This window comes from Alosa pseudoharengus, unplaced genomic scaffold, assembly GCF_046254945.1.
Source record: "Alosa pseudoharengus isolate Yale_2024_CS ecotype anadromous, Long Island Sound unplaced genomic scaffold, YU_APseudo_1.1 YU_APseudo_1.1_scf_3, whole genome shotgun sequence".
NCBI lineage: Eukaryota > Metazoa > Chordata > Actinopteri > Clupeiformes > Clupeidae > Alosa > Alosa pseudoharengus.
In genome coordinates this window covers 4,108,571-4,130,784 of record NW_027468718.1, presented here as the reverse complement: position 1 = coordinate 4,130,784, position 22,214 = coordinate 4,108,571, and the positions used below count along the sequence as shown (strand labels likewise).

At 38.2% G+C, this 22,214-nt stretch overlaps 1 protein-coding gene and 1 long non-coding RNA gene across 2 annotated transcripts in view; one reads left to right on the top strand and one right to left on the bottom strand.

Annotated features, from left to right (window-relative positions):
* Window positions 1-22,214, bottom strand: part of LOC143100968 (myelin-oligodendrocyte glycoprotein-like) — a 102,587-nt gene that overhangs the window by 21,226 nt on the left and 59,147 nt on the right. The window lies entirely within an intron of this gene.
* LOC143099539 (uncharacterized) lies at window positions 4,517-6,395 on the top strand. Its single transcript, XR_012981646.1, has 3 exons — window positions 4,517-4,776; window positions 5,523-5,564; window positions 6,314-6,395. It is a non-coding gene; the product is annotated as an uncharacterized LOC143099539 (long non-coding RNA).

The window sequence follows — 22,214 nt, the reverse complement described above, 5'->3', positions numbered from 1 at the left end:
GCTATCTAAGTTCATATGTACTGTAGGATATATTATGAGTTGAAGGTTATCTGTGCAACTTGTTATTGTGATTAAATGCATTAAACACCACATGAGTGACTCACTATGTTAGCAATAAAAATATGGTTGTGTTTTGATTAGAATTTCCGAGTTTATTACATGTTAACTGTAATCATGTTCCCATTAAATACATTAATAAACTATAGTATGGTTTCTTTAATGCTCAAACATGTATTTAGTGTATTTAGATAACACTTTTATTATGGTTTTAGTGATTACTTTTGAAATCAACCCAATTTAGGGAAAAATAAGCAAAGAAAATCGCTATTTTATGTTAAAATGCTGATTATGTGGCTTAGAACTCAGAATTGAGCTTGGTAAACAAAACATTCAGAATCAGCACCCTCAAATTAGGTAAGAAGGGTGGTTTACCAACTTTTCCTCAAATTTGCCGTCAGAAGTTCTCTTCTGTGAAGCTGCTCTCCCTCTAAGAACAGCATAGAGCAATGCAAAAGAGCAAAAGAATAAAATGATTTTTTGTGCTGAAAACTGCACCAATTCGAAATCACGATGGATAGAGAATGTTAAATATGTTCAATATCCCTAACGGAATGCATGTCTTCGCCAAAAATGACAAAATACAATGTTATATTAACTCATTGAGTGCCTTCCTTCCCATGCGTTGAGTGCCAAAAACGTAATATTACGTTTTTAGCTTTTTTTTTTTTAATTACGAAACTAGACACTCTAATACACCTTATATGTGATTTTGGGAACTCTGTGATGAATGGAAATGAAATATATGACGATCGTGAAACTCATGAAAACGCACAATCTGGACATTTTATCTGGACATTTTATCATAACTCGGTTGCCGCTTTGGGTCGAATCAGTGACGCCTGCACGTCAGGTCAAAACCAGGCCATTTTCGTGGGTCTATCACTAGGTGGCAGTCTTGCCAGGTCTCGCTGATCACTTCCCGGACTGTTTACACAAGTAAGTAACAGGCAACACTTCATATTTCATGAAAGACGTTATATTTCCATTTCTAGAAAAAAACAGCGATTTTGATGAAAACTAGCCACTGTTTAGCTTGGGATTTCTCAGGAACAGAGGCGTGTAGAAATACACGGTTTGCACCCACTGAGAGCTTAAAGTCTCACCTTTTAATCGAGCTATTCTACGTGTTCATAGCTATAACACAGAATATGCTGTGGCTGTACAACAATCATCAACAATGGTCTAGATTGCTGGCACTCTAGGACAAAGCTCCCGAAAACAGCTTGGTATTCAATGAGTTAATAATGCAAATGAACGGCAAACTTTGAAATATAGTCTAAATTGAGATGTTATTATTATTGAGACAACAGGGGTATACAATAAAATCTGATTGTAGCTTAAAGCAGCCGACTATTTAGGTTAAGTTTATAACGTTGTGGACGGCCACCAAGCGTCTTCTGCCTCACGGCTGCGCGCGCATCTAGTTTTGTTGGTAAACGGGAAACCTGTGTATAGGCTACAATGTGTGAATGATGTTCAATGATTTGCCAATATAGTTTCCTACTGGGTTGCATGTAGCTACATGCTTTCAGCCTTAAAGGAATATTCCGGTTTTTAGCACTTTAAAGCTACATTGTGTACTTTTTTGAGTTAATTCTTAGCAAAAACCCATTTGTTCTTTCAAAAATATGTGCTCATTCATGTGTAATTATTTCCACCTACTAATCAAAGTATTCTCGTAAGTGTAGAATCTTCTATTCCAAATACATACGCACGAGTCGCGCGAATGGCTGAATCCATGTTGCGCCTCCATCTTTGAAATACATTCGCCAACAAGGGACATTCCTGGAAATTCAGCTCCGCCTTTCGCGCTTGTAGGCAACACTCATTGCATGATTAGTCTACTCGCGACTTCCGGCAGATTTGAAAGTCTGTTGAAGACGGAGGATTACACCTATTCTCGAGGAGATGAAAAGGAGTCGCCAAGGAAGCGAAAAAGAGAACTAGACTGCATTTCCGGCGGGAACTGCGAAAGTGTGCTTGCCCTGGTCCGGTCAGCAACGTGAGCGGACAGTGGCATACGCTATGCTGAACCTGGCTTGATCCAGGCATTGTAACAGTGCTTTTCAATGTTGGAGCAGTGCAGTGTTGTATAAAGTATTAGAAAGCAATACTTGAGTAAAAGTACAAGTATCGTACTAGAAAAAGACTTTGGTAGAAGTGAAAGTTACCTTTTAGAATATTACTTAAGTAAAAGTCTTAAAGTATCTGATATATACTGTACTTAAGTATCAAAAGTAATTTTCTGATATTTAATGTACTTAAGTATTTGAAGTAAAAGTAAAAAGTAAAAAGCAAGCGGTTTTATTTTGAACTTTTATTGTGAACTTTATTTTGGCTTTCTTATAGTAAAGCATAGGCTAAAGCATATATATTCCCATATCTTCTTAATCTCACTCATCAAACCAAAATCACATTCTTTTCTAGGACTTTTTAGGCACAATTCTCTTAAGTTCAAAGAACAAACAGCATATTTTTAGAGCTGACATCAAAGAAAAAAACAAACAGAAATTTCACAATTTCACAGAAATTTCCATTTTGGTCATGTGGTATGAGCATTTCTAGGGCTTACTCCCCAGGTCACCATCTCACTCTCACACACACAGTCCACCTATGTCCAGCAGCTACTAATATGCCAGTCATTAGTTGAAACTGAAAAGGTGTCTGTTCATCTTCAAAAGAAGCTGGTTTTCAAAGTTGCCAGAATTCAATGCCCGGGAGTTTCAGGCCCAAGACCGGCCCACGTTTTCTATAGTGGTGGAAATTGGATAAATGAAGGAACATTTCAGCTCCTGTAGTTTTTATTAGTACCATGGTTCAACAAATGTGTAAAGGTTATATAATAATTCACTTCAACTGAGAAGTTAACAAAAAATACTCCACTATTCCACAAGTTAACAAAAACAGAAAGAAAGAAAGAAAGAAAGAAAGAAAGCCTTTGAAATAGTAGCCTATCCCACGCTTCCACAAAGAGGCATATTGAACTAATGTTTAGGCTACATGTTTTTTGCATGGGTAGGCTATATTGTTGTTTGGTGATTTAGCCTACTCCTTTACTACACCCTCTTCTGAGCAAACAAGGCATATAGGTGTATCATGTAGGGTAATTGCTCTTTCTTACATTAAATAACTTTAATTTATCCTCTCTACTTGTCCCCGTAACTGAGAAAAGACGGGCTATATGGACCCAACCAACTCTTTTTGGGAGGGGAGAACTCCCTCACGTAGGCTACAACCAATGCAGAGGCATTGCATTAATGTCATGCACAGAACGCGGAACGTGTCCTACTTTAAGAAAATATTAACTAACGTGAATGTCAATATTTTTTTCCTTGACCGGCCCAAAAGTGAAGCGGCCCACCGGGAATTCTCCGGGCCTGATTCAGTCTTACTCTTCTTGGACTGAAGACAAGTCCTGCGATGCTAAATAGCCTTTCACATGCCGCTGAGGCAGGTAGCGGGGTGTTCAGTTTCACAGAAGCTGCCAATGTACAGAAACATTTCTTGCAAATACGGCCACGGGTGTATGACGTTATCTTCACCCTTACCCTGTTCACCACTATCGTCGGGGTGGTCGTCTATGATAACGGGAGGTCCTCCAGTAGATTCTCGTGCTCATGGCGGTTTCAGTTGTGTGTCCTCCTCCTTTTATTTAGCAACAAACACGCGCTGAAATAGATCGCGCAGCGTGCGTAATGCAATCTAGGAGCAGTGATTCGCCAAACCTCCCTTATTGCAGTCGCACACATTTCTTCTAATTTTATGTTTTAGTAACGAGTAACGAAGATGCCTAGAGGAAATATAACGGAGTAAAAGTATACATTTTATCTAGGAAATGTAGTGGAGTAAAAGTGAAAGTTGCCATAAATTGAAATAGCGAAGTAAAGTACAGATACGTGAAATTTCTACTTAAGTACAGTAACGAAGTATTTGTACTCCGTTACATTACAACACTGGAGCAGTGGCAATATCTCAAAAGCTCTAGGAGTATGGAAGAATATTAGACTCAAAAGTTTTGTACGTGTGTATCACGTTTTGAAACTGTAGAAATGATTTGTAACTGTAAAAATTATCTGTACAAGTAATTGTCAATATCACAAATATGCCCTACACTTACAAATCTATTCTACGGGTACGGATCGGTTTTACAGCTACAAATCATCCTACAGTTAAAAATATTTTACAATTACAAATATATTCTACAATTACACATCAATATTCTACGCACAAAAAGCTGCTCTACAGTTACAAATCTTTTCTACAGGTGTACAGACTTTTGCACCACCTTAGGGATGAGAAGTGTCTCATATGTATTGTGTGTGTGTGTAACAGGATTTGTAACTGTAAAAATGATTTGTGATTTAACAAAAGAAATAACACCAACAATTTTAACCATTACTCATATGTAGTTCACTTACAAATATATTCCACAGGTATGAAATATTCCACAGTTGCTGTCTTTCAATTACGAAACTATTCTGCCATTACAAATCTCTGCTGCTCGCACAAGTATTTTCTACAAGTACACAAATACTTTTGAGACTGTTCTGGCGCTTCCTGTTGAATAGCCAATGGCGATCCTCAGGTTTGGCTAGCCAACCATGAATCTCAGTTCACTAACCAATCACAGAGCAGGAGCAGCGCCGTCGTTGTCTGTGGGTGTAACCAAACATGGAGTCTACGCTTGGAGCACGCTAGTTTCCTGTATTCCTTGAGGTATGTTGGTAGCCTACACCACACAGACTTGTTCTATGTCCACTATTCCTTGTTAATACAGCCAGTGTACCTGATATACGGGGCAACGAGGTGAGATCAATCAATGGCAACTAATGTGGGCAACAGACAAATAACTATTATATATAGCAAGCTACCACTAGTTAGCCAAATCCCGCTCAATCTCAATGTAGAATAGCAATGGTAGCTAAATTTTCAGTTTAAGCAGCATACAAGTGCGAACGGAAATGTAGTGTGTGGATGGATGGAAATAAATAACAACACTCAACATACTTTTGAAGACATTTTGTTTCAAGTGTGTAACAAATGCGGTCAAAGTTTTAAGGGAGTTTGTCAGTCATAAGGTAGGCTCAGCATTATTATCAAGAGGTGTGCTAACCATTAGGCCTCGTATGCCAGGTCGACCTCCAGATTGTGAGGTGCTACTTCGGACTTGACGAACTCTTATAGTAGGCAACAGAAACTCCTTACTGCAGAAAAACCGTAGTACTGTAGGTTTGATGCTCAACAGATTGCTCTGGAGTTAGTTATAAGTTAATAATAAGTATCCATTGATATGTGTGACCAAACATACCAACTGGTGTCAACATCAGCTAGGCTATGTTGGCATTTTCTGATGGTTCTTCATGACTGATCATAAGGTACAAAATAAATAATACAGAAATACTGTGCTGGGCATTGGTAGACACATTCATCTGTCTATGTATCTATTTCTTCTGTGTAAGCAGGTTCTTATGGATCCCCAGTTGCTGCCTCCTTCTGAAGCACAGGTGGGTCATAAAATATATTTTACTGTCTATGAAAATAGGTCGCCGCCCGATGTGAGTTTCAAAAAGCATACCTTTTGAACTTGTTGACGGCAGTATTCTTACTTAAAACAACATCCTTGGATGTGTATGTTTTATATTTTGTAAAAGTTAAAGAGAAATCACTACTATTCTATCTTTAAAAGTCAGTTTATTTTCAAACATTTTTGTTGGTTCCTGTCAGTGATCATTATCTATGATAAATTTATCTACACTGGCAGGTTATTAGAGAGGCTGAAAACCAGACTGGAACAGGCTCTTCAAAGGCAGCCTCTGGACCTAGACTATTTATCAATACCCCCTTTAGGAAGCACCATTAATGCTTAATAACTTCCTTTCACCTTCATTATTGTATTTGGGTGAAGGGAGAAGTATAATTCAGATGTTTTTTGTTTTCACAGTGCAGGATTGTATGTTTATGAAGCACATTTGAAAAAAAAAATATTGACTGTTACCACATACAGTGGGTCCCATTCAGAAGTGGCCACTTCTTTCGCACTTTCTGTGATAAATGCAGCTGTGTGAAATGTATTAAAACTTATCGCCACAAGGTGGCAGTTTAAGTCCACTGTAGCATTTGTAAACAGGGCAGTGGAGTGCATTCAAAGGCGTTGCAGTGGCAGTGAGATACTGTAAGCAGAACGAAACTGAAGATCACCTCGTTGAAGTCATACAGTAGACTAGGCTAAATCTGCGCACTGTTTTTGTTGCAGATGATTTTGAAAAGAGTGGTTTGACCAGATGAGGCGGAGGTTGACGAAGATGAAATGGAAGACTCATGCCGTGTCACACCCTACCTCAGACAATACGTTGTAAGTGGTATGACAAATATTTCCTAAGAAAATCAAAAAATATATAAAATATATTCACCCCCCCCCGATTTTGAAACCTGGCTGATCAGAGTGATTTGGATTTGATGAGAGATCTGTACTTGAACTAGCCTCGTGAGACCATCCTGATCTCGCGAGCTTCAGGGTTTCACTCGCAGATCAGTCTGGATACTTTCCGTTAAAGAGAATTTGGAGCAGTTCACCAAACGAACGTCCAATCATCGTTGGCTTTGAGGCGGGTTGAGGTGTGACGCAACGAACAACATGACGGCATCCACAGAGATGAGCATAGCTATCGCGCAAGTTTTATTCAAATTAGAAAGTATTCCTGGGTAAGCTGTGAAGCTATAAGTCTCAGCCATGCAGCTGGGAGGAATGAACGACACAGACATCCTCCACGGCTGATTCCAGTTCACAATGGAGGAATGTACTTTCTTCAGAAGTGTAGGGCCTACCGTGAAAACTTGATGGGAATTGTCGTTGATTAGGTTCATGTCACATACAAATGGTAAGTTAAAACATCTTAACGTTAGTCACGTTACCTAACTTAATTGTATGTTAAACGAAGGCAGTAGAACACTTTGTTCATCTAATTGGTTGATTTGGCCCGTCGATAACCAACAAAGGTGGTGATAGACAGATGGTTTATCCAATCAGCTAACCAGTATTTCCGCCCCTTCCCAAAAGTTCTTCAATGAAAAGTTCCCAGATGGATATGCGGAGCAAATCCATCTGGCGGAGTCAGGTTATACTTGAACCACTCGCAGACTGAAAAATATGTGAAAGTATCCCAATCCGTGAATTGGTGAAACACACTGAGCACACAGTGAGGTGAACCACTCACTAATCCCGGCAGTGAGCTGCCTGCAACAACAGCGGCGCTCGGGGAACAGTGAGGGGTTAGGTGCCTGCTCAAGGGCACTTCAGCCGTGCCTACTGGTCGGGACTCAAACCGGCAACCCTCCGGTTACAAGTCTGAAGCGCTAACCAGGCTAGCATTGTATAACAAACAAACTACTACTAAAAGTATTTTCTGATATTGTCTTTTAATTCTTACAGGTTCTTTAGAGACATTGAAAGACCTGGTGGTCTTCTGGACGGGACCCCTTCAAAGAAGCTATGGATGCAACGCTGAAATAAAGCAATTATGGTTTTGGCTTGATCTAGTGTTGTTTTCTGCAAGTTCAATGCAGTATTGTCAACAATTTCAGTGTTTCAGACGGTGACCAGAGTTCCAGTTGTTCAATGAATAAACTATGCAATGAGAAACTGTATACCGATTGCTATTTTTCCTAGTTGTATATTTAACTACAATGTGTGCACCATATGCAGTAGCCAGACAAGTTGTGATTTTGTTTCTCAGCTGCCACAAGGCACCTACGTGTATCCCCAACTTGCTCTGAGAAACTGGCTCTGGTAAGAATTGATGTCTAAGTTGCTTTGGATAAAAACGTAAGCCTAATGAATACCATTATTTATTAAAGTTCACATATCCCAGCATTAGGGAATAATATTGCATTAAAAATGCAATTTTAAATGTATCAGACAGGACAGGGGAGAAGTCTACAATAATGGTGTTCAAAGACTAGAATACAATAGACCTAAGAAACACATTTTAAAGAACAAATATAGGAGGGAAGGAGATGTATTTTCTATTCAGTGGTAGGCTACATGTTCTCCATGCTGATGTAGAGAATGGTCCAGTGATCCAGTGGAGTGATCTTGAAGGCCCTTGATAAGAGATATTACATCAGTGTTTCTCAAACTTTTTCAGAACAAGGACCACTTAACCAATAAATAAAAAAACCTCACAGACCACCTAGCTAAATAAAAAAAATAGTAGGCCTACTCATTGAACCACCTTGCTTATTATCAGGATTCATGATTTAAACTGGCGTAGCTTACATAGGCAGTGTTACAGAACTGTTTGGATTTACATAAAAGTTGTTCAACATCGCAAACAAATCATCTATAGGCCTATTATATTTTAGCATGCCTGCTCGCGAACCACACTTTGAGAAACACTGGCTTAGGCTACATGAATAGACAAAAACAACGATGCATATTTACATGCACACTGAAACACTATGTAGAAAGAGAGCATTCTGGAAAAGCATGATTGTATTTGTAGTAGTTTATCTGCACAGGTACAGTTGGCAAATTATCAAAGTTAACGAACCATCAGAAATGTAAAACGATGACTGTAATTAACATAGCTTAAGTCGCCCATTTGAAATGTAAATAAATTGATAACTTAACTACCTAGGAACAGCCAGAAAGATAACTGCCGATAGAGAGGGGAAACATTTTGTTAACTACTTGCCCCGTGTATCAGGTACACTGGCTGTGTTAACTATCAATGTACCTCAAGGAATATAGGAAACTAGCATCGGAGCCCGTTCCTTGGACATTCTCTGCTAGCGTGCTCCAAGAGTAGACTCCAAGTTTGGTTGCACCCACACAACTAGCCACGACGACGGCGCTGCTCCTGCTCTGTGATTGGTTTGTGAACTGAGATTCATGGTTGGCTAGCCAAACCTGAGGATCGCCATTGGCTATTCAACAGGAAGCGCCAGAACAGTCTCAAAAGTATTTGTGTACTTGTAGAAAATACTTGTGCGAGCAGCAGAGATTTGTAATGGCAGAATAGTTTCGTAATTGAAAGACAGCAACTGTGGAATATTTAATACCTGTGGAATATATTTGTAAGTGAACGACATATGAGTAATGGTTAAAATTGTTGGTGTTATTTCTTTTGTTAAATCACAAATCATTTTTACAGTTACAAATCCTGTTACACACACACACAATACATATGAGACACTTCTCATCCCTAAGGTGGTGCAAAAGTCTGTACACCTGTAGAAAAGATTTGTAACTGTAGAGCAGCTTTTTGTGCGTAGAATATTGATGTGTAATTGTAGAATATATTTGTAATTGTAAAATATTTTTAACTGTAGGATGATTTGTAGCTGTAAAACCGATCCGTACCCGTAGAATAGATTTGTAAGTGTAGGGCATATTTGTGATATTGACAATTACTTGTACAGATCATTTTTACAGTTACAAATAATTTCTACAGTTTCAAAACGTGATACACACGTACAAAACTTTTGAGTCTAATATTCTTCCATATTGGAGAGGCTATTCAACTATTGGCTTGCGGGTTGAATGCGATTAGTTGGATTTTACCTTTGGCCTGCCTTCGAATTTAGCGTCTTGCGCCTCTCAAACTGGGCTATCAGGTAACCTACAGAGGAATTGAAATTATGAAATATGACCAAGGCATTAAAAAGCTGCTTGTTTGTCAGGATACTTTTTCACTGATTTATTTTTAAAAAAAAATGAGCTATGAGTGTGAATGTTATATATTCCATCCCACAAATTATGTTGTACTGGTTTATTTGACAAATAATCTATATAGATTTGCTCTATAAAGACCTTATGTCTGTTTGGGATTGTTTTGTGAGCCTGGGGTTGTTTTGAGAGCCTATTGATGTAGCCTATCTCAGAATAAAGGAATACTTCATATTACTCTAAACCACCGTCTGTAAATCAACTGTATACTACTGTCTACGTACATTACACTATATTTCTTGACCTGTCTCTGTATGTTTCATCACCTTTCTATACTTTGCCTCACATTGCAACACAGCTCAGATCTTTGGTTGCTATGAAGGCCAGTGTAACTGCCATCAGTTTATTAACATGTTTTGTGGCCTACACATTAGGTTTTATTCATGTGGTGTGTAATTTCAGTACAGTTATTGTACAGTTGTATGTATGTGTGCTTTGTGATGTCTTAATGATAATGTTCTGAATAGCTTGGGGCGGAACTAATTTGCATACGCTACCCATGGGACCCTTTTTGGGGAGACACTGAGATAGAAAAGTTCTGCGATGCAGTGTGATAAGCGCATTCCACAAGGAAATGTAATAACCGTAACTTTTAAGTTTAGTTACTACATTGGGTTTGTAAGAAATGTGTTGTAGAATATGTTGTGATGAGATGTGTTGAAGATTCAAGATACAAGATCTGTTTTTAGCTCCTTTTGGTAACAAGCTGCCAACGAGGTACGTTGAGAATGTTTACAAGTTTTAGCTAACTTAGCCTGATAGCTTGCTGTGTAAATACAATGTGGTTGCTGCAAGCAGCTGTTATAAGTGTTGTTTTATTGTCAGTTTTCACGGGATTGATGGTCGACGATGGAATAAAGATCACCCTGTTTTTTACTCAACATCGTTTGTCTGCGCGTTACTGGGGAGCTACAGCCAGTCTGTCACATGCCTATGCCAACGTTTGCAAAGAGGAGAATATTTTAATTTGATTCACAATTAAACTTTACATTTAATAGTGCGGTAAAATTAGATTCAGATTGGATATTCAGCAGACATTCGGCTGAGTTGATTTTACTGTTACAAACATGCGTTGTTAGTTGTGTGTGGCGCATGAGATTCTAGGCGCCAATCACGTTTACAGAGCTATTCATGTCACAGCCTACATTTTGTTAAAAGAAGACTTAATTTGGTGTTTGGAAGCAGCAATATCTCACTTGTAATAACACGCTAACGCAAAACAGTAGAAACACACCACACACGTTATAAAGAATCTATTGCTATGGACTACCTTTCACAGCAGTTGGTTTTTCAAAATAAAAGTCTGACATCTCTATAAAACAATTTACATAATTTTCCCGTGCCAATATTGCAGGCTGTGGCGCACTTGTGGCCAAATAAATCACATAATTCTAACCCTTTTCTGGAGCTCTTCGTATCACAGCCCAAATTTTTGGAAATAAGACTTAATTTGGTGTTTGGGGGCCATTTGTAATATTTCCCTTGTAATAACACGCTAACACGAAAGAGTAGAAGCACACCGCAAACATTATAAAGCATCTATTGGTATGGACTACCTTTCACAGCAGTTGATTATTCAAAATAAAAGTCCTACTTCTCTATACAACAATTGACATACAGTAATTTCCCCATGCCCATATTTCCAGCTGTGGCGCAATTGTGGCCAAATAAATCATACAATTTTAACCCTCTTCTGGAGGTCTTCGTATCACAGCTTTACACCTTCCGAGGCAACTTAGGTTGATTGTTAGAAAAGTAGAACTTTTCTGTTTTAAAAAAAACCTGTGTGAAAGGTACTGTGCAGGTATAGGTTCTTTGTCATATTTGTGCCATGCCTCAAGCCTGGGCATGTTATTACAAGTGAAATATTGCAAATTGCCATACAGAACCACACAATTACATTTTTTAGAAGATATGTGATGTGACATGAAGATCTCTATGAGAGCGATAAAATGATGTGACCTATTTCCTGACACGTTTGTCAAACTGAAATATTGGCATGTGAAAGCTGTTGAATAGAGAAGTAGGACTTTTACTATGAAAAACCAACTGCTGTGAAAGATATTCCATAACAATAGGTTCTTAATAACATATGTGGTGTGTTTCTACATTTTTGTGTTAGCGTGTTATTACAAGTAAAATATTACATATGGTCCCAAACACTAAATGAAGTTGTATTTCCAAAAAATATGGGCTGTTATACAAAGAGCTCCAAAAGAGGGTTAGAATGGTGTGATTTATTGAGCAACAAGTGCACCACAGCCTGAAATATTGGCATTGGAAAATTATGTCAATGTTTGTATAGAGAAATAGGACTTTTACTTTAAAAAACCAACTGCTGTGAAAGGTAGTCTATAGCAATAGTTTCTTTATAACATTTGCAGTGTGTTTCTACTGCTTTGCGTTAGCATGTTATTACAAGTGAAATATTTCAAGTGGTCCCCAAACACCAAATGAAGTCTTATTTCCAAACAATATGGGCTGTGATATGAAGAGCTCCAGAAAAGGGTTAGAATGATGTGATTTATTTGGCCACAAGTGACCATAGCGTGAAATTATTGGCATTGGAAAATTATGTAAATTGTTGAATAGAGATGTAGGACTTTTATTTTGAAAAACCAACTGCTGTGAAAGGTAGTCCATAGCATTAGATTCTTTATAACGTTTGCGGTGTACTTCTACTGCTTTGCGTTAGCGTGTTATTACACGTAAAATATTTCAAGTGGCCCCCAAACACAAAATGAACTCTTATTTCCAAAAAATATGGGCTGTGATACGAACAGCTGCAGAAGAGGATTCGAATGGTGTGCATTATTTGGCCACAAGTGCACCACAGCCTGAAATATTGGCATGGGAATATTGTGTGCATCATTGAATACAGAAGGGGGACTATTATTTTGAAAAACCAACTGCTGTGAAAGGTAGTCCAGAGCAATAGGTTGTGTATAACGTTTGCGGCGTGCTTCTACTGTTTTGCGTTAGCATGTTATTACAAGTGAAATATTGTGGCTTCAAAATACCAAATGAGGTCTTCTTTTCACCAAATGTGGGCTGGAGACTTATAAGCCTAGAATCTTAGATGTGTGCCACACACGATTAACAAGCAACGTTGTAACAGTAAATCAATTCAGTCGAATGTCTGCCGAATATCCAAAATCATTCTAATTTTACCGCACTACATTTAATGTACATGTAAACAATGAGTATGCTAGTTTTGGTTGTTCCTGGTGGTGTTACTGCATCCCTTAGTTATGCCTACAATGCAAAATTGTTCCCTCGTGATTGTTAGACGCATTTCAAAACATCGCGACTTGAAATGCCACCACAAAACATTGTTTGTGAATCGGTCTTATTAGGAGTCCTCGCTTAAGCTGTCACAGACTCAGGCGCTACTTTTAGGGCTAAAATGCTTCCTGAATTACTCTTAGTAAAAAAAAATAGGAGTCCTAAAGTTACGAGTGACAAAGTTACGAGTACAAGCATCTCATATCAAATGACCATGGCATTACGCTAAGCAACATAAATCTCATAACGTTACAGCAACATCTTCTCCCTATGACCTAGCTAGCTAGCTTCTAGCCACACAAGAAATGAATGAAATCTCCGCTTAGCATTCTAATAATAGAAGGGGCACATTTATGTGGACCACTACAACATGACTCATTATGTCTGTAACGTTAACTGTATAAAACACTTACTTTCATAAAGGAATCACACCATCCAGCACATACACATGGAAACCGATATTTTAGGTAGCCTACTTGGTAGACTTGTAGTCAAGACCGCCTAAACTAGGCGGGTCAATATAAGGTTCAACGTCAAAAAAATTGATACAAAAGGTTTTTTTATGGATTCTGGTAGTGTTGGACATGCTAAATAACATACTAAAAATCTAGTAAAATCTGACCTTGGGAAAGGGGTCATTTTCAAAATGGCCGCCAAAATGGCTGTCAACAGGTTAGAATGGCTATATCTCAATTACTATTCAGCCTACAGGGGTGAAATTGATATCAAATGATGGTCAAATTAAACAAGAATAGGATTTTAAATGTTAAAATTGAAAATGTTTCAATGCTCTACCTTTTTCAGCCATAAATTGAAATCAATGTGTTTTAATACAGAGCAAATGCAATACAGGATTATTAACCATCTCCATGGCATGGAGGAAGATAAGACATGTCTTAACTGGTGTTATATCTCATCTTGAGGTTATATGCTTTTAGAAAATATATGGTTTGGGGTGTTTAATCTGTTTTGCCTGGACAATATAGGCTAAAATGTATCCCCTTTACACTAGATTCGCCTATACAGAATAGAGGGCAATGCATCGTCCATGGCATGGAGGAAGATGGGACATGTTTTAAATGATGCTATATCTTATCTACAGATTATATGCTTTCAGAAAATATATATTTTAGGGTGTTTCATTTGTTTTCCCTGGACTGTATATGCCAAAATGTATCGGCTTTACACTATATTTGCCTATACAGAATAGAGTATGTATTATGCTTGGTGTGGAGGAAGATGGAAATGTTATTTTGTTGATTAATGTTATATTTCATGTACAGGGTATATGCTTTTACAATATGTAGAGTAGAGTTTGCGAGTAAGTGGCTGTTTTATGACTTTAATGAACCATGACCCATGTACTGTTTAGGCATGCATTGTATATTTGTGTAGATCAATAATTGTTGGCATCTATCATTAGGGGGGAGCTAATTAAACTGAATCTTAAACTATATGCATAAATAGATCAGAAATAATTATTATATCATTATTCATCATCCTCTGACTCCTCTGAAAGGAACTTGTGTGGATTGTCACATTGTTCATTTTGACACGTTCCACAGGCAGCAGTGCAAGGTAATCCATATTTTCTACACGAACAGCGGAGTGTCTTGCAGAAATGCACACAATTAAGAACAGTTGACTGTCTCTGTACTTGGATCTAACATGAAAGAGTATTTGATTGAGGTTGATTCCATTCCATTCGCTAATCAGTATCTGAAAGCTAAACTGAGGGAGCGGTATGGGAATGACATATGTTTCACAGAAGGGAAAGGTTATGAAGGCATGGTGACACTGAGAGAGAAAACATCATGCATCCTCAGGTCCTACTATAAGAACACTAAAAAAGGTGGAGATGAAGAGTCATCAGTGACCTCTTAATCTGATAAAACATGAAAAACACTTTCCTAGGCTGAATAATGCGTCAGATATAGCCAAAATGAGCTCCCGGTGGCCATCTTGGAAATTCTAAATCTTTGAAAATGATGATCTGATACTTTAGTGTGACATATATGATTCAGTGACCGCTAAATCTGATTAAACATGAAAAACACTTTCCTAAGCTGAATAATGCTTCATAGCCAAAATTAGCTTCTGGTGGCCATCTTGAAAATTCTAAGTCTTTGAAAATGATAATCTGATACTTTAGTGTGACATATATGACTCAGTGACCGCTAAATCTGATTAAACATGAAAAACACTTTCCTAAGGGACTGTACGATATTTAGCGGGGGGGGAGGGCCGGTCGCCAGACGATCGGGTTAAAAATGTTCTGCCTCGCCCTCCCCCCTGGTCAAATTTTTTTTTCCAGGGGCCTCCCCCCGGCTCAAAAAAATTCTCCTAGGCCCTCCCCCCTACGTGAATCAAATAAAACTGGTCGAAAAATGACGTTTACAAGGTTAAAACGGCCAGCAAATGTCATAACCACACATAGCCTACACACACACGGGGCGACAAACCAGTGTTGCGCGGGTTTGGTCACAAGCGGCCCGCAGTCGCCCGATATTTTAATCAACCCGACCGCAACTCGGACCGCGAATATTAATTAGGACAAAATTATACCCGACCCGCGATCCGACCCGCTTATTTAGCCTACACAATGTGTGCTTTTGGTTATAGCCTGCATGCAGTAGTCAATTTCTGTAAAACAAACTAATTTATTTGCGAAACTTTGCAGTAGAACTACACGCAGGCATGCAGGACATGATGTTTGCGCAGGAGAGAGAATGAGAATAAGAGCGCAAGCACGCACGCAACCACCAAGGATTAGAACACTAGGATAAGATTTGGCCATGGACATACTTCATTCGAAAATAGAAATGGGGAGGCAGGTAGGCAAGAGATACATTGCTGGTCAAAACGTTAGCGTAAGAACTGGTTTAAAATGCTGAATGAAGCACAAAGCTTTAGGTACTAAAGCACATCCACTGTTTAAAGTTACAAACACAACGAACTAAGGTAACTTTTATGCATGCGCGAACCTATACATACCGGTAGATATGGCTGTGTAGTCTGTGCCATAAGATTTATTCCTGCAGGCTGCCCGTTTCGGCTGTCATACTTTTAAATGGCTTCGCAAGAAGTAGGGCTACATAGACCATAACTTGTACTACTGTCATCTTCTTTAAGAACTTTTCCCAATATTTCCCATATCGCTTTTCCTGAAGGGGTGTCTTTATTATTTTAACTCGCGGCTTCAGCTTCTTTACTGTTGACTTACTGTATTGATGCTTTACTGTATTGATGCTAGCCTTCTCGTGATATTTTAAGTAGGCCTATTTGTAGAAAATATATATTTAATTAATTTTAACTGACCCGCCCGCAAATGACCCGAATATCATTAAAATATTTGGTTTATGACTCATAACCGCGGGTGACCTGCAAGCTTACGAGGGGAGTTGTGGGAGATTCAGGTAGGGTTGCGACTTTTTGGACTCGCCCACTCTGTCAAAGAGACGTGAATCATGTTTTGGCCTACAAACCTTTTAAAATATCGAAAACGGATCATTGATCAGGGGAAAAAAATATCATGGATCAGGAAAAAATAATTTTCCTCGGCCCTCCCCCCAGGCCAAAAAATTTCTCCTGGGCCTTCCCCTAAGGCTTAAAAAATTATCTTAGGCCCCCCCCCCCCTGACGACCGGCCCTCCCCCCCCGGTAAATATCGTACAGTCCCTAAGCTGAATAATGCTTCATAGCCAAAATTAGCTTCTGGTGGCCATCTTGGACGCCATCTTGAAAATGACCCCTTTAATGGGGTCAGATTTTACTAGATTTTTAATATGTTATTAAGTACATCTAAAGGTATCATAATCAGTTGAAAAACCTTTTGTATCAATTTTTTTGAACTTAGGTGTTTTTTTTTCATATATTGACCCGCCTAAACCGAGACCAAGACACTACCAAGACCAGAGGGTATCAAGACCGAGACCAAGACGAGACCAAGGCCAAGACAGACTGAGTCAAGACCAAGACCAAGTCGAGACGAGACCAAGACCGAGACCAAAAAAAAAAAAAAAACAGCTAGTGAGCTAGTGTTACACCATAACTTACATCAATTGAATAAGAGCAGCATACTGGGGTAAGAGGTTCAGTCCCAGTTTAAATTAAATTTAAGAAGGTATTATTTCAACTACAGACAGAACAATGCAGAGACAGAGCATGTCATGAATGTGTGTGACTGTGAGCTCACTCACTGTAAATGTTTTCGTAGACTGGGTGAGATAAACTATCTATAGCAATTGCATGACAGCTATTACTGCAATATTAGAGGATTGAGACTCCTTTGTCTGCTGTTGAGGACTGATATTACTGACTGACTGGTACTAACTGGTCCAAAAGTCATCTGATAAAACAGCTAACACCTCCAACAGCTATGGGAAATATGTAACTAATTACAATTACACTTAATTTGTAGATGAAATTGAAGATACACAATTATAACCTTGCCAGAAATAGATTAAGCCTGTGAAGTCAAAACAATGTGATATGCAGATGTTATTTAAATGTCAATGGTCACATTTATTTAGTTAAACAACTCCATTTTAAACTAGACTGCATTTCCGGCGGGAACTGCGAAAGTGTGCTTGCCCTGGTCCGGTCACCAACGTGAGCAGACAGGGGCATACGCTATGCTGAACCTGGCTTGATCCAGGCATTCTAACAGTGCCTTTCATTGATGGAGCAGTGGCAATACCTCAAAAGCTCTAGGAGAGGGCTATTAAAATATTGGCTTGCGGGGTGAATGCGGTTTGTTGGATTTTACCAGTGGCCTGCCTTCGAATTTAGCTTCTATGACTAAGATCAAATCAATAAAATAAAACAACAGCAGTGATTGGCTGCAAAAATAAATAACATCACGCGTCTTGCACCTCTCAAACTGGGCTATCAGGTAACCTAGAGAAAATTTTGAAATTATGAAATATGACTAAGGCATTAAAATGCTGCTTGTTTGTCAGGATACTTTTTTACTGATTTATTTTAAACAATATGAGCTATGAGTGTGAATGTTATATATTCCATCCCCTAATTCTGTTTTACTGGTTTATTTGACAAATAATCTATATGGATTTGCTCTATAAAGACCTTATGTCTGTTTGGGATTGTTTTTAGAGCCTATTGATGTATCTCAGAATAAAGGAATGTGCACAACATTATTGATGGGTTTTTTTGTGTGTGTGAATGTGTTTTACTTAACTCATTAAATGTAGCTGGATACTCATGAACGCATGTATCTAATAGCCACAATAGGAGTAATTTTAGCAACATCGTATTTTGTGTGGCCCATAACGACCCAGTGGATCATGAAAACTTGCCAAAATTCACATTCCTCGCTTGTTGTTGGTACATTAATCCCATTCAGATTGCCACTTATCTGAGATGTAAGAGTTCAGTATAGGTTTAAGGTCTGGGGCAGGGATTTGACATTCAGTGACTTCTTCATTGAGGGCTTGCTTAGCAGTACTGTCCACTTTCTCATTTCCCCTCAGGCCAACATGGCCTGGGGCCCAGCAAAAAACTACACTCAAGTTCTGGTTCTTTAGACGTTCTAGTTGATCAAGCTCAGCTTTGGTTGTACATTTTGCGTGACATTAAAGCCTACTGGAAAGATTTTTAATTGCAATTTAATTTAATGCAATTTACTTTTACAATTAAATAAAATTCATTTATCCCTCTCACTCATAGTTTTCTAGTTATTTACAAATGTACATAGGCCTACTGTAATTACATTTATACATAGTTATTCTACTGATCTTCATACTATTCATCCTGCACATAGACTTATTCTTACTACTCTTATAATGTTGTTTCTGCACTACAATGACACTGTTTCCACAATGCACATATCTGTATGTTATCTGTTATATATTTGTCATATTGAATATCCATATTTATTCTGTTTTATTATATTCTGTTAATACACTGCATAGCCTATATCTATATTATTATTTCTACTATTATAATGTTACTGCTACATCTACATAGCCTACATGATTCTACTTATTGTATGAGGTAACTGCTAATACACTGCACATATTTATATTTAATTCATATTACTCTAAACCACCTTTTGTAAATCAACTGTATAGGCTACTACTGTACACTCTAAAAACTGCTGGGTTGTTTCACTGACCCAAATGCTGGGTCAAGGCATCTGGATGATGTTTTGGGTAGATTTAACCCAGCGGTGGGTTAAAAATATTAACCCAATGCATTGGGTTACACGAAAACGAGGCTCGACCGTTAGGTTTCCATAAAAAATCTCCAAAAAATCTCTGATTCCACCATCTTTTGAATGACTGACACCGAGGGACAGACTTGCCAACATTTTTCCCCTCTCCTTCCCTGTTTCAAGTGTATATATCTATGGTTTCAAGTAAGTAAATTCTGTATGTCTATCACATCCATGTCAACATAATTAACATAGGCCTATAATTAACATAGTCTAATCATATTGTGATGTTACTAACGTTGTTGTTAATGTTATTGTTGAAGGTCATCATTTGTAATGTTAACTTAGCTGTTAGCATGGGAATGACACTTGGCATGCACTAATATTAATGATATTGACATGTTATAACCAATTCACATTTTCTTAAAGAACCCAAAACGATGTGAATGTAAAATAATGTCAATTGCTGAATAGTCATAGGTTAACTTTAGGTATAAGTTAGGCTAATTAACGTTGCTCAACTGTTTGCCTAGCAAAGGCTAGTTAGCCATAGTTCAACCTTATCCAAGTTACTGTAACATTAAGTAGCATAAAATAATAATTTAAAATAATACAATAATTTATTAGCGGAAATCGAATCAAAACAAATCTTGAAGAAGCACTGAAAGGTAGTGAACACTATTCTCTGCATGAGTGTCTTTCTGGAGAGATTAGCTAAAGTTAGCTTCATTTCCCATGTCCCATAGCCTAAACTAGCTAATATTAACGTTCATTCATTCATAATGGTGCGCCGCAAACATAGAAACTAACGTACAGTAAATGACCGCAAGTAACGTTAGCCTTGTCATAGAGGATTGAGGCAGGGAAGTCATTTGTGAGATAATTTGGGCTCAAATTAACGTGGCCAGTTTTGCCAATATAGTTTGACATTATAGTTTGCCATTATATTTATAAGACATGCTACCAACATGAGATGAGCATGCTCAGCGACAAAATTTGTTAACAGGCATAAGTTAACGTTAATGCGTGCTCTCCTGTTAACACAAAAGGGATAGGCCAACTAGGAAATTTAGTGTATCGATAGGAAATATGGATGGAGGTGAGGTAACATTAGGTTCACTTGATGATGAGGAAGAACTTTCCCATGTGTGTCGTGGTTAACGTTAATTTTGTCAGCCATGTCTGTAACGCTAACGTGGTGCAAATGAATGAAACCTAGCATGGTGCGGTAAGGATAAAACGTGACTAATGTTGTGCTGTTTAATGGACAGGGAAGCACTACAGGTATTGTGCATATCTAATCAGTTCCCTTACCGCATAAATGCAGCGTAGTGTACAGCCAACGTTTGCACCGGTGTGGAACGAGTGGCCACCTGGAAAGACTGCATCGTCTTTTGTTTGAATCTGAACGGTGCTGCTTTCTACATTCCCTATTCCCTTTCGCAAACGTCCTCCACATCTATCTATCTATCTACTGGAATGGTGTTTTTTCCTATTATCCTTTTTTTAGAGAAGGCCTTTGGGCATTGGACTATGGGTTTTCTACAGGAATAGGCAGGTTTTGAATAGTAACTGCACTAGTTATAATACATTCACAATGTACAAACTAGGCTGCTTCATTTGTGAGGCTGTAAGATCAGCTACAGTTAACTAGTTTCTATCCTGTGTATGGAGTTTGAAAAATGTTCTGTTTTTCTGTAGGTATATTTCTCGGTTTTGCATCCAGAGTCCTCCAACAAGTTAGCAGAGAAATGGAACCTGTTCTTTTCTGAAAAATACATTTGCATGGCCAGGAAGGAGAAGACTGCAGACCTTCTCATGAACATAGACAACCTCTCAGCAGGTATTTCATTTAAAAAAAAATGGTTTGATTCTGTATATAACTGAAGCTGGCTGCAGAATTTGAACGTGAATTTGACTACATGACGACTCAAAGGTCAACAATAAGCAGGGTTTTTGATTATTGGATGAGACCTTTAGGGGGACTTAGCCCCTTATGAGAAATTCACATACAACACCTTGCAAAAGTGATGAATAGGTTATTGTTGTTATGTTTAAGGGTGTTGAGATTAGATTTAGGTGTGCTTGAGTACCCCTAAAAAGAGTCCCTGCTATAAGCCATCTTGTTCTAACTTAATCCATTTTAGAGTATTTAACTATAGTTTGTTTTAAATATTTATGTTGCAGAGAAATGAGGAGATGTGGCTTTGCAGCTGCTGCCCATGCAGATCCCACCAAGTGTATGGAGAGTACCTACCACCATTGATGAGCCTGTGAGTTAAGACAATTGTTACAAATAGAACAAGCACCAACTATTGACACTCCTGGTAAAATTGATTAAAAAGCTATCCCAAATCGTCCAGCCATATTTACTAGTATCAGTATCAGAGGCGAAAGAAAGTGGTGACTCCCTTCCTTTGGTGGTCATAAAGTTTGAATATTTGGTAGAGTTCCAGAATTGAAGCAAATAAAAGCTTGGCCTATTAATCAAGTTTTTAGACTATGCTTTTTACTCACCTTTATCAGGGCTGCCAATAAATATGGATAGTGCTGTACAGTGTAGTTTGCACCATTTCACTAATGACAGGAGATTATAATGCTTTTATGTACTATGTACCTATGTTCTTTTACTTGATCATTTTGTGTGTGTGTGTGTGTGTGTGTGTTTTTACCTCCACAGATTGGAACGGACATTGCTGAGTATCTCACACGAGCAAAGGCGGATTACCCATTTGTAATGTACTGTTTTTCCTCCGTTTTTTGACTTGATGCTACTTCTTGGCCATTTAAGTTAGAGGCCATATCACCATTTTATAATGACATTTTGAGAAATGAATGGGGTAAAAATTCATGTAAATGAAAATATCAATAAAAGAATGATTGAAATTTGAATCTTTTCTTTATTTCTTAAGCAGTGTAACATTGGTAATAATGATTAAGATAAAAAAAACACCAATAATAATTGGT